Source organism: Prenolepis imparis, unplaced genomic scaffold (assembly GCF_030444845.1).
Source record: "Prenolepis imparis isolate NDT839.2.m4 unplaced genomic scaffold, iyPreImpa1.0 SCAF_2, whole genome shotgun sequence".
NCBI lineage: Eukaryota > Metazoa > Arthropoda > Insecta > Hymenoptera > Formicidae > Prenolepis > Prenolepis imparis.
In genome coordinates this window covers 11,485,343-11,498,640 of record NW_028141160.1, presented here as the reverse complement: position 1 = coordinate 11,498,640, position 13,298 = coordinate 11,485,343, and positions in this window count along the sequence as shown.

Genomic DNA, 13,298 nt, shown 5'->3' with positions numbered 1-13,298 from the left:
GCTGGTGTCTGGTTGGTACCAAATGATTCTATAATAAATGTACTATTAAAATGTATAATCGATGAATTTTTGGCTCGTCTTAAAATATTAGAAATCGATACTTTTTTGACGCGGACCCTGTGCGACGCATCCTTATTTTATGGTTATCGTATTAAAAAATTTGTACGCTGGTGTCTGCATGGTACCAAAAGATTCTGTAATTAATGTACTATTAAAATGTATAATCGATGAATTTTTGGCTCGTCTTAAAATATTAGTAATCGATACTTTTTTACCGCTACCCTATGCGTAGCAACATTATTTTATGTATATCAAGTTAAAAAATTTGTACGCTGGTGTCTGGTTGGTACCAAATGATTCTATAATAAATGTACTATTAAAATGTATAATCGATGAATTTTTGGCTCGTCTTAAAATATTAGAAATCGATACTTTTTTGACGCGGACCCTGTGCGACGCATCCTTATTTTATGTTTATCGTATTAAAAAATTTGTACGCTGGTGTCTGCATGGTACCAAAAGATTCTGTAATTAATGTACTATTAAAATGTATAATCGATGAATTTTTGGCTCGTCTTAAAATATTAGAAACTGATACATTTATGCCGCTGACCCTATGCGACGCAACATTATTTTATGTATATCAAGTTAAAAAATTTGTACGCTGGTGTCTGTTTGGTACCAAATGATTCTATAATAAATGTACTATTAAAATGTATAATCGATGAATTTTTGGCTCGTCTTAAAATATTAGAAATCGATACTTTTTTGCCGCTGAATCTATGTGACGCATCCTTATTTTATGTTTATCGTATTAAAAAATTTGTACGCTGGTGTCTGCATGGTACCAAAAGATTCTGTAATCAATGTACTATTAAAATGTATAATCGATGAATTTTTGGCTCGTCTTAAAATATTAGAAATCGATACTTTTTTGACGCGGACCCTGTCGACGCATCCTTATTTTATGTTTATCGTATTAAAAAATTTGTACGCTGGTGTCTGCATGGTACCAAAAGATTCTGTAATCAATGTACTATTAAATTGTATAATCGATGAATTTTTGGCTCGTCTTAAAATATTAGAAATCGATACTTTTTTGACGCGGACCCTGTGCGACGCATCCTTATTTTATGTTTATCGCATTAAAAAATTTGTACGCTGGTGTCTGCATGGTACCAAAAGATTCTGTAATCAATGTTCTATTAAATTGTATAATCGATGAATTTTTGGCTCGTCTTAAAATATTAGAAATCGATACTTTTTTGACGCGGACCCTGTGCGACGCATCCTTATTTTATGTTTATCGCATTAAAAAATTTGTACGCTGGTGTCTGCATGGTACCAAAAGATTCTGTAATCAATGTTCTATTAAAATGTATAATCGATGAATTTTTGGCTCGTCTTAAAATATTAGTAATCGATACTTTTTTACCGCTACCCTATGCGTAGCAACATTATTTTATGTATATCAAGTTAAAAAATTTGTACACTGGTGTCTGGTTGGTACCAAATGATTCTATAATAAATGTACTATTAAAATGTATAATCGATGAATTTTTGGCTCGTCTTAAAATATTAGAAATCGATACTTTTTTGACGCGGACCCTGTGCGACGCATCCTTATTTTATGTTTATCGTATTAAAAAATTTGTACGCTGGTGTCTGCATGGTACCAAAAGATTCTGTAATCAATGTACTATTAAAATGTATAATCGATGAATTTTTGGCTCGTCTTAAAATATTAGAAATCGATACTTTTTTGACGCGGACCCTGTGCGACGCATCCTTATTTTATGTTTATCGTATTAAAAAATTTGTACGCTGGTGTCTGCATGGTACCAAAAGATTCTGTAATTAATGTACTATTAAAATGTATAATCGATGAATTTTTGGCTCGTCTTAAAATATTAGAAACTGATACATATATGCCGCTGACCCTATGCGACGCAACATTATTTTATGTATATCAAGTTAAAAAATTTGTACGCTGGTGTCTGTTTGGTACCAAATGATTCTATAATAAATGTACTATTAAAATGTATAATCGATGAATTTTTGGCTCGTCTTAAAATATTAGAAATCGATACTTTTTTGCCGCTGAATCTATGTGACGCATCCTTATTTTATGTTTATCGTATTAAAAAATTTGTACGCTGGTGTCTGCATGGTACCAAAAGATTCTGTAATCAATGTACTATTAAAATGTATAATCGATGAATTTTTGGCTCGTCTTAAAATATTAGAAATCGATACTTTTTTGACGCGGACCCTGTCGACGCATCCTTATTTTATGTTTATCGTATTAAAAAATTTGTACGCTGGTGTCTGCATGGTACCAAAAGATTCTGTAATCAATGTACTATTAAATTGTATAATCGATGAATTTTTGGCTCGTCTTAAAATATTAGAAATCGATACTTTTTTGACGCGGACCCTGTGCGACGCATCCTTATTTTATGTTTATCGCATTAAAAAATTTGTACGCTGGTGTCTGCATGGTACCAAAAGATTCTGTAATCAATGTTCTATTAAATTGTATAATCGATGAATTTTTGGCTCGTCTTAAAATATTAGAAATCGATACTTTTTTGACGCGGACCCTGTGCGACGCATTCTTATTTTATGTTTATCGCATTAAAAAATTTGTACGCTGGTGTCTGCATGGTACCAAAAGATTCTGTAATCAATGTTCTATTAAAATGTATAATCGATGAATTTTTGGCTCGTCTTAAAATATTAGTAATCGATACTTTTTTACCGCTACCCTATGCGTAGCAACATTATTTTATGTATATCAAGTTAAAAAATTTGTACGCTGGTGTCTGGTTGGTACCAAATGATTCTATAATAAATGTACTATTAAAATGTATAATCGTTGAATTTTTGGCTCGTCTTAAAATATTAGAAATCGATACTTTTTTGACGCGGACCCCGTGCGACGCATCCTTATTTTATGTTTATCGTATTAAAAAATTTGTACGCTGGTGTCTGCATGGTACCAAAAGATTCTATAATTAATGTACTATTAAAATGTATAATCGATGAATTTTTGGCTCGTCTTAAAATATTAGAAACTGATACATTTATGCCGCTGACCCTATGCGACGCAACATTATTTTATGTATATCAAGTTAAAAAATTTGTACGCTGGTGTCTGTTTGGTACCAAATGATTCTATAATAAATGTACTATTAAAATGTATAATCGATGAATTTTTGGCTCGTCTTAAAATATTAGAAATCAATACTTTTTTGACGCGGACCCTGTCGACGCATCCTTATTTTATGTTTATCGTATTAAAAAATTTGTACGCTGGTGTCTGCATGGTACCAAAAGATTCTGTAATCAATGTTCTATTAAAATGTATAATCGATGAATTTTTGGCTCGTCTTAAAATATTAGAAATCGATACTTTTTTACCGCTACCCTATGCGTAGCAACATTATTTTATGTATATCAAGTTTAAAAATTTGTACGCTGGTGTCTGTTTGGTACCAAATGATTCTATAATAAATGTACTATTAAAATGTATAATCGATGAATTTTTGGCTCGTCTTAAAATATTAGAAATCGATACTTTTTTGACGCGGACCCTGTCGACGCATCCTTATTTTATGTTTATCGTATTAAAAAATTTGTACGCTGGTGTCTGTATGGTACCAAAAGATTCTGTAATCAATGTTCTATTAAAATGTATAATCGATGAATTTTTGGCTCGTCTTAAAATATTAGTAATCGATACTTTTTTACCGCTACCCTATGCGTAGCAACATTATTTTATGTATATCAAGTTAAAAAATTTGTACGCTGGTGTCTGGTTGGTACCAAATGATTCTATAATAAATGTACTATTAAAATGTATAATAAATGAATTTTTGGCTCGTCTTAAAATATTAGAAATCGATACTTTTTTGACGCGGACCCTGTGCGACGCATCCTTATTTTATGGTTATCGTATTAAAAAATTTGTACGCTGGTGTCTGCATGGTACCAAAAGATTCTGTAATTAATGTACTATTAAAATGTATAATCGATGAATTTTTGGCTCGTCTTAAAATATTAGTAATCGATACTTTTTTACCGCTACCCTATGCGTAGCAACATTATTTTATGTATATCAAGTTAAAAAATTTGTACGCTGGTGTCTGGTTGGTACCAAATGATTCTATAATAAATGTACTATTAAAATGTATAATCGATGAATTTTTGGCTCGTCTTAAAATATTAGAAATCGATACTTTTTTGACGCGGACCCTGTGCGACGCATCCTTATTTTATGTTTATCGTATTAAAAAATTTGTACGCTGGTGTCTGCATGGTACCAAAAGATTCTGTAATTAATGTACTATTAAAATGTATAATCGATGAATTTTTGGCTCGTCTTAAAATATTAGAAACTGATACATTTATGCCGCTGACCCTATGCGACGCAACATTATTTTATGTATATCAAGTTAAAAAATTTGTACGCTGGTGTCTGCATGGTACCAAAAGATTCTGTAATCAATGTACTATTAAATTGTATAATCGATGAATTTTTGGCTCGTCTTAAAATATTAGAAATCGATACTTTTTTGACGCGGACCCTGTGCGACGCATCCTTATTTTATGTTTATCGCATTAAAAAATTTGTACGCTGGTGTCTGCATGGTACCAAAAGATTCTGTAATCAATGTTCTATTAAATTGTATAATCGATGAATTTTTGGCTCGTCTTAAAATATTAGAAATCGATACTTTTTTGACGCGGACCCTGTGCGACGCATTCTTATTTTATGTTTATCGCATTAAAAAATTTGTACGCTGGTGTCTGCATGGTACAAAAAGATTCTGTAATCAATGTTCTATTAAAATGTATAATCGATGAATTTTTGGCTCGTCTTAAAATATTAGTAATCGATACTTTTTTACCGCTACCCTATGCGTAGCAACATTATTTTATGTATATCAAGTTAAAAAATTTGTACGCTGGTGTCTGGTTGGTACCAAATGATTCTATAATAAATGTACTATTAAAATGTATAATCGATGAATTTTTGGCTCGTCTTAAAATATTAGAAATCGATACTTTTTTGACGCGGACCCCGTGCGACGCATCCTTATTTTATGTTTATCGCATTAAAAAATTTGTACGCTGGTGTCTGCATGGTACCAAAAGATTCTGTAATCAATGTTCTATTAAATTGTATAATCGATGAATTTTTGGCTCGTCTTAAAATATTAGAAATCGATACTTTTTTGACGCGGACCCTGTGCGACGCATTCTTATTTTATGTTTATCGCATTAAAAAATTTGTACGCTGGTGTCTGCATGGTACCAAAAGATTCTGTAATCAATGTTCTATTAAAATGTATAATCGATGAATTTTTGGCTCGTCTTAAAATATTAGAAATCGATACTTTTTTGCCGCTGAATCTATGTGACGCATCCTTATTTTATGTTTATCGTATTAAAAAATTTGTACGCTGGTGTCTGCATGGTACCAAAAGATTCTGTAATCAATGTACTATTAAAATGTATAATCGATGAATTTTTGGCTCGTCTTAAAATATTAGAAATCGATACTTTTTTGACGCGGACCCTGTCGACGCATCCTTATTTTATGTTTATCGTATTAAAAAATTTGTACGCTGGTGTCTGCATGGTACCAAAAGATTCTGTAATCAATGTACTATTAAATTGTATAATCGATGAATTTTTGGCTCGTCTTAAAATATTAGAAATCGATACTTTTTTGACGCGGACCCTGTGCGACGCATCCTTATTTTATGTTTATCGCATTAAAAAATTTGTACGCTGGTGTCTGCATGGTACCAAAAGATTCTGTAATCAATATACTATTAAAATGTATAATCGATGAATTTTTGGCTCGTCTTAAAATATTAGAAACTGATACATTTATGCCGCTGACCCTATGCGACGCAACATTATTTTATGTATATCAAGTTAAAAAATTTGTACGCTGGTGTCTGGTTGGTACCAAATGATTCTATAATAAATGTACTATTAAAATGTATAATCGATGAATTTTTGGCTCGTCTTAAAATATTAGAAATCGATACTTTTTTGACGCGGACCCTGTGCGACGCATCCTTATTTTATGGTTATCGTATTAAAAAATTTGTACGCTGGTGTCTGCATGGTACCAAAAGATTCTGTAATTAATGTACTATTAAAATGTATAATCGATGAATTTTTGGCTCGTCTTAAAATATTAGAAACTGATACATTTATGCCGCTGACCCTATGCGACGCAACATTATTTTATGTATATCAAGTTAAAAAATTTGTACGCTGGTGTCTGCATGGTACCAAAAGATTCTGTAATCAATGTACTATTAAAATGTATAATCGATGAATTTTTGGCTCGTCTTAAAATATTAGAAACTGATACATATATGCCGCTGACCCTATGCGACGCAACATTATTTTATGTATATCAAGTTAAAAAATTTGTACGCTGGTGTCTGTTTGGTACCAAATGATTCTATAATAAATGTACTATTAAAATGTATAATCGATGAATTTTTGGCTCGTCTTAAAATATTAGAAATCGATACTTTTTTGACTCGGACCCTGTGCGACGCATCCTTATTTTATGTTTATCGTATTAAAAAATTTGTACGCTGGTGTCTGCATGGTACCAAAAGATTCTGTAATCAATGTACTATTAAAATGTATAATCGATGAATTTTTGGCTCGTCTTAAAATATTAGAAACTGATACATTTATGCCGCTGACACTATGCGACGCAACATTATTTTATGTATATCAAGTTAAAAAATTTGTACGCTGGTGTCTGTTTGGTACCAAATGATTCTATAATAAATGTACTATTAAAATGTATAATCGATGAATTTTTGGCTCGTCTTAAAATATTAGAAATCGATACTTTTTTACCGCTACCCTATGCGTAGCAACATTATTTTATGTATATCAAGTTAAAAAATTTGTACGCTGGTGTCTGTTTGGTACCAAATGATTCTTTAATAAATGTACTATTAAAATGTATAATCGATGAATTTTTGGCTCGTCTTAAAATATTAGAAATCGATACTTTTTTGCCGCTGAATCTATGTGACGCATCCTTATTTTATGTTTATCGTATTAAAAAATTTGTACGCTGGTGTCTGCATGGTACCAAAAGATTCTGTAATCAATGTACTATTAAAATGTATAATCGATGAATTTTTGGCTCGTCTTAAAATATTAGAAATCGATACTTTTTTACCGCTACCCTATGCGTAGCAACATTATTTTATGTATATCAAGTTAAAAAATTTGTACGCTGGTGTCTGTTTGGTACCAAATGATTCTATAATAAATGTACTATTAAAATGTATAATCGATGAATTTTTGGCTCGTCTTAAAATATTAGAAATCGATACTTTTTTGCCGCTGAATCTATGTGACGCATCCTTATTTTATGTTTATCGTATTAAAAAATTTGTACGCTGGTGGCTGCATGGTACCAAAAGATTCTGTAATCAATGTACTATTAAAATGTATAATCGATGAATTTTTGGCTCGTCTTAAAATATTAGAAATCAATACTTTTTTGCCGCTGAATCTATGTGACGCATCCTTATTTTATGTTTATCGTATTAAAAAATTTGTACGCTGGTGTCTGCATGGTACCAAAAGATTCTGTAATCAATGTACTATTAAAATGTATAATCGATGAATTTTTGGCTCGTCTTAAAATATTAGAAATCGATACTTTTTTACCGCTACCCTATGCGTAGCAACATTATTTTATGTATACCAAGTTAAAAAATTTGTACGCTGGTGTCTGTTTGGTACCAAATGATTCTATAATAAATGTACTATTAAAATGTATAATCGATGAATTTTTGGCTCGTCTTAAAATATTAGAAATCGATACTTTTTTGCCGCTGAATCTATGTGACGCATCCTTATTTTATGTTTATCGTATTAAAAAATTTGTACGCTGGTGTCTGCATGGTACCAAAAGATTCTGTAATCAATGTACTATTAAAATGTATAATCGATGAATTTTTGGCTCGTCTTAAAATATTAGAAACTGATACATATATGCCGCTGACCCTATGCGACGCAACATTATTTTATGTATATCAAGTTAAAAAATTTGTACGCTGGTGTCTGTTTGGTACCAAATGATTCTATAATAAATGTACTATTAAAATGTATAATCGATGAATTTTTGGCTCGTCTTAAAATATTAGAAATCGATACTTTTTTGACGCGGACCCTGTGCGACGCATCCTTATTTTATGTTTATCGTATTAAAAAATTTGTACGCTGGTGTCTGCATGGTACCAAAAGATTCTGTAATCAATGTACTATTAAAATGTATAATCGATGAATTTTTGGCTCGTCTTAAAATATTAGAAACTGATACATTTATGCCGCTGACACTATGCGACGCAACATTATTTTATGTATATCAAGTTAAAAAATTTGTACGCTGGTGTCTGTTTGGTACCAAATGATTCTATAATAAATGTACTATTAAAATGTATAATCGATGAATTTTTGGCTCGTCTTAAAATATTAGAAATCGATACTTTTTTACCGCTACCCTATGCGTAGCAACATTATTTTATGTATATCAAGTTAAAAAATTTGTACGCTGGTGTCTGTTTGGTACCAAATGATTCTATAATAAATGTACTATTAAAATGTATAATCGATGAATTTTTGGCTCGTCTTAAAATATTAGAAATCGATACTTTTTTGCCGCTGAATCTATGTGACGCATCCTTATTTTATGTTTATCGTATTAAAAAATTTGTACGCTGGTGTCTGCATGGTACCAAAAGATTCTGTAATCAATGTACTATTAAAATGTATAATCGATGAATTTTTGGCTCGTCTTAAAATATTAGAAATCGATACTTTTTTACCGCTACCCTATGCGTAGCAACATTATTTTATGTATATCAAGTTAAAAAATTTGTACGCTGGTGTCTGTTTGGTACCAAATGATTCTATAATAAATGTACTATTAAAATGTATAATCGATGAATTTTTGGCTCGTCTTAAAATATTAGAAATCGATACTTTTTTGCCGCTGAATCTATGTGACGCATCCTTATTTTATGTTTATCGTATTAAAAAATTTGTACGCTGGTGTCTGCATGGTACCAAAAGATTCTGTAATGAATGTACTATTAAAATGTATAATCGATGAATTTTTGGCTCGTCTTAAAATATTAGAAATCAATACTTTTTTGCCGCTGAATCTATGTGACGCATCCTTATTTTATGTTTATCGTATTAAAAAATTTGTACGCTGGTGTCTGCATGGTACCAAAAGATTCTGTAATCAATGTACTATTAAAATGTATAATCGATGAATTTTTGGCTCGTCTTAAAATATTAGAAATCGATACTTTTTTACCGCTACCCTATGCGTAGCAACATTATTTTATGTATATCAAGTTAAAAAATTTGTACGCTGGTGTCTGTTTGGTACCAAATGATTCTATAATAAATGTACTATTAAAATGTATAATCGATGAATTTTTGGCTCGTCTTAAAATATTAGAAATCGATTTTTTTTTGCCGCTGAATCTATGTGACGCATCCTTATTTTATGTTTATCGTATTAAAAAATTTGTACGCTGGTGTCTGCATGGTACCAAAAGATTCTGTAATCAATGTACTATTAAAATGTATAATCGATGAATTTTTGGCTCGTCTTAAAATATTAGTAATCGATACTTTTTTACCGCTACCCTATGCGTAGCAACATTATTTTATGTATATCAAGTTAAAAAATTTGTACGCTGGTGTCTGGTTGGTACCAAATGATTCTATAATAAATGTACTATTAAAATGTATAATCGATGAATTTTTGGCTCGTCTTAAAATATTAGAAATCGATACTTTTTTGACGCGGACCCTGTGCGACGCATCCTTATTTTATGTTTATCGTATTAAAAGATTTGTACGCTGGTGTCTGCATGGTACCAAAAGATTCTGTAATCAATGTACTATTAAAATGTATAATCGATGAATTTTTGGCTCGTCTTAAAATATTAGAAACTGATACATATATGCCGCTGACCCTATGCGACGCAACATTATTTTATGTATATCAAGTTAAAAAATTTGTACGCTGGTGTCTGTTTGGTACCAAATGATTCTATAATAAATGTACTATTAAAATGTATAATCGATGAATTTTTGGCTCGTCTTAAAATATTAGAAATCGATACTTTTTTGACGCGGACCCTGTGCGACGCATCCTTATTTTATGTTTATCGTATTAAAAAATTTGTACGCTGGTGTCTGCATGGTACCAAAAGATTCTGTAATCAATGTACTATTAAAATGTATAATCGATGAATTTTTGGCTCGTCTTGAAATATTAGAAACTGATACATTTATGCCGCTGACCCTATGCGACGCAACATTATTTTATGTATATCAAGTTAAAAAATTTGTACGCTGGTGTCTGTTTGGTACCAAATGATTCTATAATAAATGTACTATTAAAATGTATAATCGATGAATTTTTGGCTCGTCTTAAAATATTAGAAATCGATACTTTTTTACCGCTACCCTATGCGTAGCAACATTATTTTATGTATATCAAGTTAAAAAATTTGTACGCTGGTGTCTGTTTGGTACCAAATGATTCTATAATAAATGTACTATTAAAATGTATAATCGATGAATTTTTGGCTCGTCTTAAAATATTAGAAATCGATACTTTTTTGCCGCTGAATCTATGTGACGCATCCTTATTTTATGTTTATCGTATTAAAAAATTTCTACGCTGGTGTCTGCATGGTACCAAAAGATTCTGTAATCAATGTACTATTAAAATGTATAATCGATGAATTTTTGGCTCGTCTTAAAATATTAGAAATCGATACTTTTTTACCGCTACCCTATGCGTAGCAACATTATTTTATGTATATCAAGTTAAAAAATTTGTACGCTGGTGTCTGTTTGGTACCAAATGATTCTATAATAAATGTACTATTAAAATGTATAATCGATGAATTTTTGGCTCGTCTTAAAATATTAGAAATCGATACTTTTTTGCCGCTGAATCTATGTGACGCATCCTTATTTTATGTTTATCGTATTAAAAAATTTGTACGCTGGTGTCTGCATGGTACCAAAAGATTCTGTAATCAATGTACTATTAAAATGTATAATCGATGAATTTTTGGCTCGTCTTAAAATATTAGAAATCAATACTTTTTTGCCGCTGAATCTATGTGACGCATCCTTATTTTATGTTTATCGTATTAAAAAATTTGTACGCTGGTGTCTGCATGGTACCAAAAGATTCTGTAATCAATGTACTATTAAAATGTATAATCGATGAATTTTTGGCTCGTCTTAAAATATTAGAAATCGATACTTTTTTACCGCTACCCTATGCGTAGCAACATTATTTTATGTATATCAAGTTAAAAAATTTGTACGCTGGTGTCTGTTTGGTACCAAATGATTCTATAATAAATGTACTATTAAAATGTATAATCGATGAATTTTTGGCTCGTCTTAAAATATTAGAAATCGATACTTTTTTGCCGCTGAATCTATGTGACGCATCCTTATTTTATGTTTATCGTATTAAAAAATTTGTACGCTGGTGTCTGCATGGTACCAAAAGATTCTGTAATCAATGTACTATTAAAATGTATAATCGATGAATTTTTGGCTCGTCTTAAAATATTAGAAATCGATACTTTTTTACCGCTACCCTATGCGTAGCAACATTATTTTATGTATATCAAGTCAAAAAATTTGTACGCTGGTGTCTGTTTGGTACCAAATGATTCTATAATAAATGTACTATTAAAATGTATAATCGATGAATTTTTGGCTCGTCTTAAAATATTAGAAATCGATACTTTTTTGACGCGGACCCAGTCGACGCATCCTTATTTTATGTTTATCGTATTAAAATATTTGTACGCTGGTGTCTGCATGGTACCAAAAGATTCTGTAATCAATGTTCTATTAAAATGTATAATCGATGAATTTTTGGCTCGTCTTAAAATATTAGTAATCGATACTTTTTTACCGCTACCCTATGCGTAGCAACATTATTTTATGTATATCAAGTTAAAAAATTTGTACGCTGGTGTCTGGTTGGTACCAAATGATTCTATAATAAATGTACTATTAAAATGTATAATCGATGAATTTTTGGCTCGTCTTAAAATATTAGAAATCGATACTTTTTTGACGCGGACCCTGTGCGACGCATTCTTATTTTATGTTTATCGTATTAAAAGATTTGTACGCTGGTGTCTGCATGGTACCAAAAGATTCTGTAATCAATGTACTATTAAAATGTATAATCGATGAATTTTTGGCTCGTCTTAAAATATTAGAAACTGATACATATATGCCGCTGACCCTATGCGACGCAACATTATTTTATGTATATCAAGTTAAAAAATTTGTACGCTGGTGTCTGTTTGGTACCAAATGATTCTATAATAAATGTACTATTAAAATGTATAATCGATGAATTTTTGGCTCGTCTTAAAATATTAGAAATCCTTACTTTTTTGACGCGGACCCTGTGCGACGCATCCTTATTTTATGTTTATCGTATTAAAAAATTTGTACGCTGGTGTCTGCATGGTACCAAAAGATTCTGTAATCAATGTACTATTAAAATGTATAATCGATGAATTTTTGGCTCGTCTTAAAATATTAGAAACTGATACATTTATGCCGCAGACCCTATGCGACGCAACATTATTTTATGTATATCAAGTTAAAAAATTTGTACGCTGGTGTCTGTTTGGTACCAAATGATTCTATAATAAATGTACTATTAAAATGTATAATCGATGAATTTTTGGCTCGTCTTAAAATATTAGAAATCGATACTTTTTTACCGCTACCCTATGCGTAGCAACATTATTTTATGTATATCAAGTTAAAAAATTTGTACGCTGGTGTCTGTTTGGTACCAAATGATTCTATAATAAATGTACTATTAAAATGTATAATCGATGAATTTTTGGCTCGTCTTAAAATATTAGAAATCGATACTTTTTTGCCGCTGAATCTATGTGACGCATCCTTATTTTATGTTTATCGTATTAAAAAATTTGTACGCTGGTGTCTGCATGGTACCAAAAGATTCTGTAATCAATGTACTATTAAAATGTATAATCGATTAATTTTTGGCTCGTCTTAAAATATTAGAAATCGATACTTTTTTACCGCTACCCTATGCGTAGCAACATTATTTTATGTATATCAAGTTAAAAAATTTGTACGCTGGTGTCTGTTTGGTACCAAATGATTCTATAATAAATGTACTA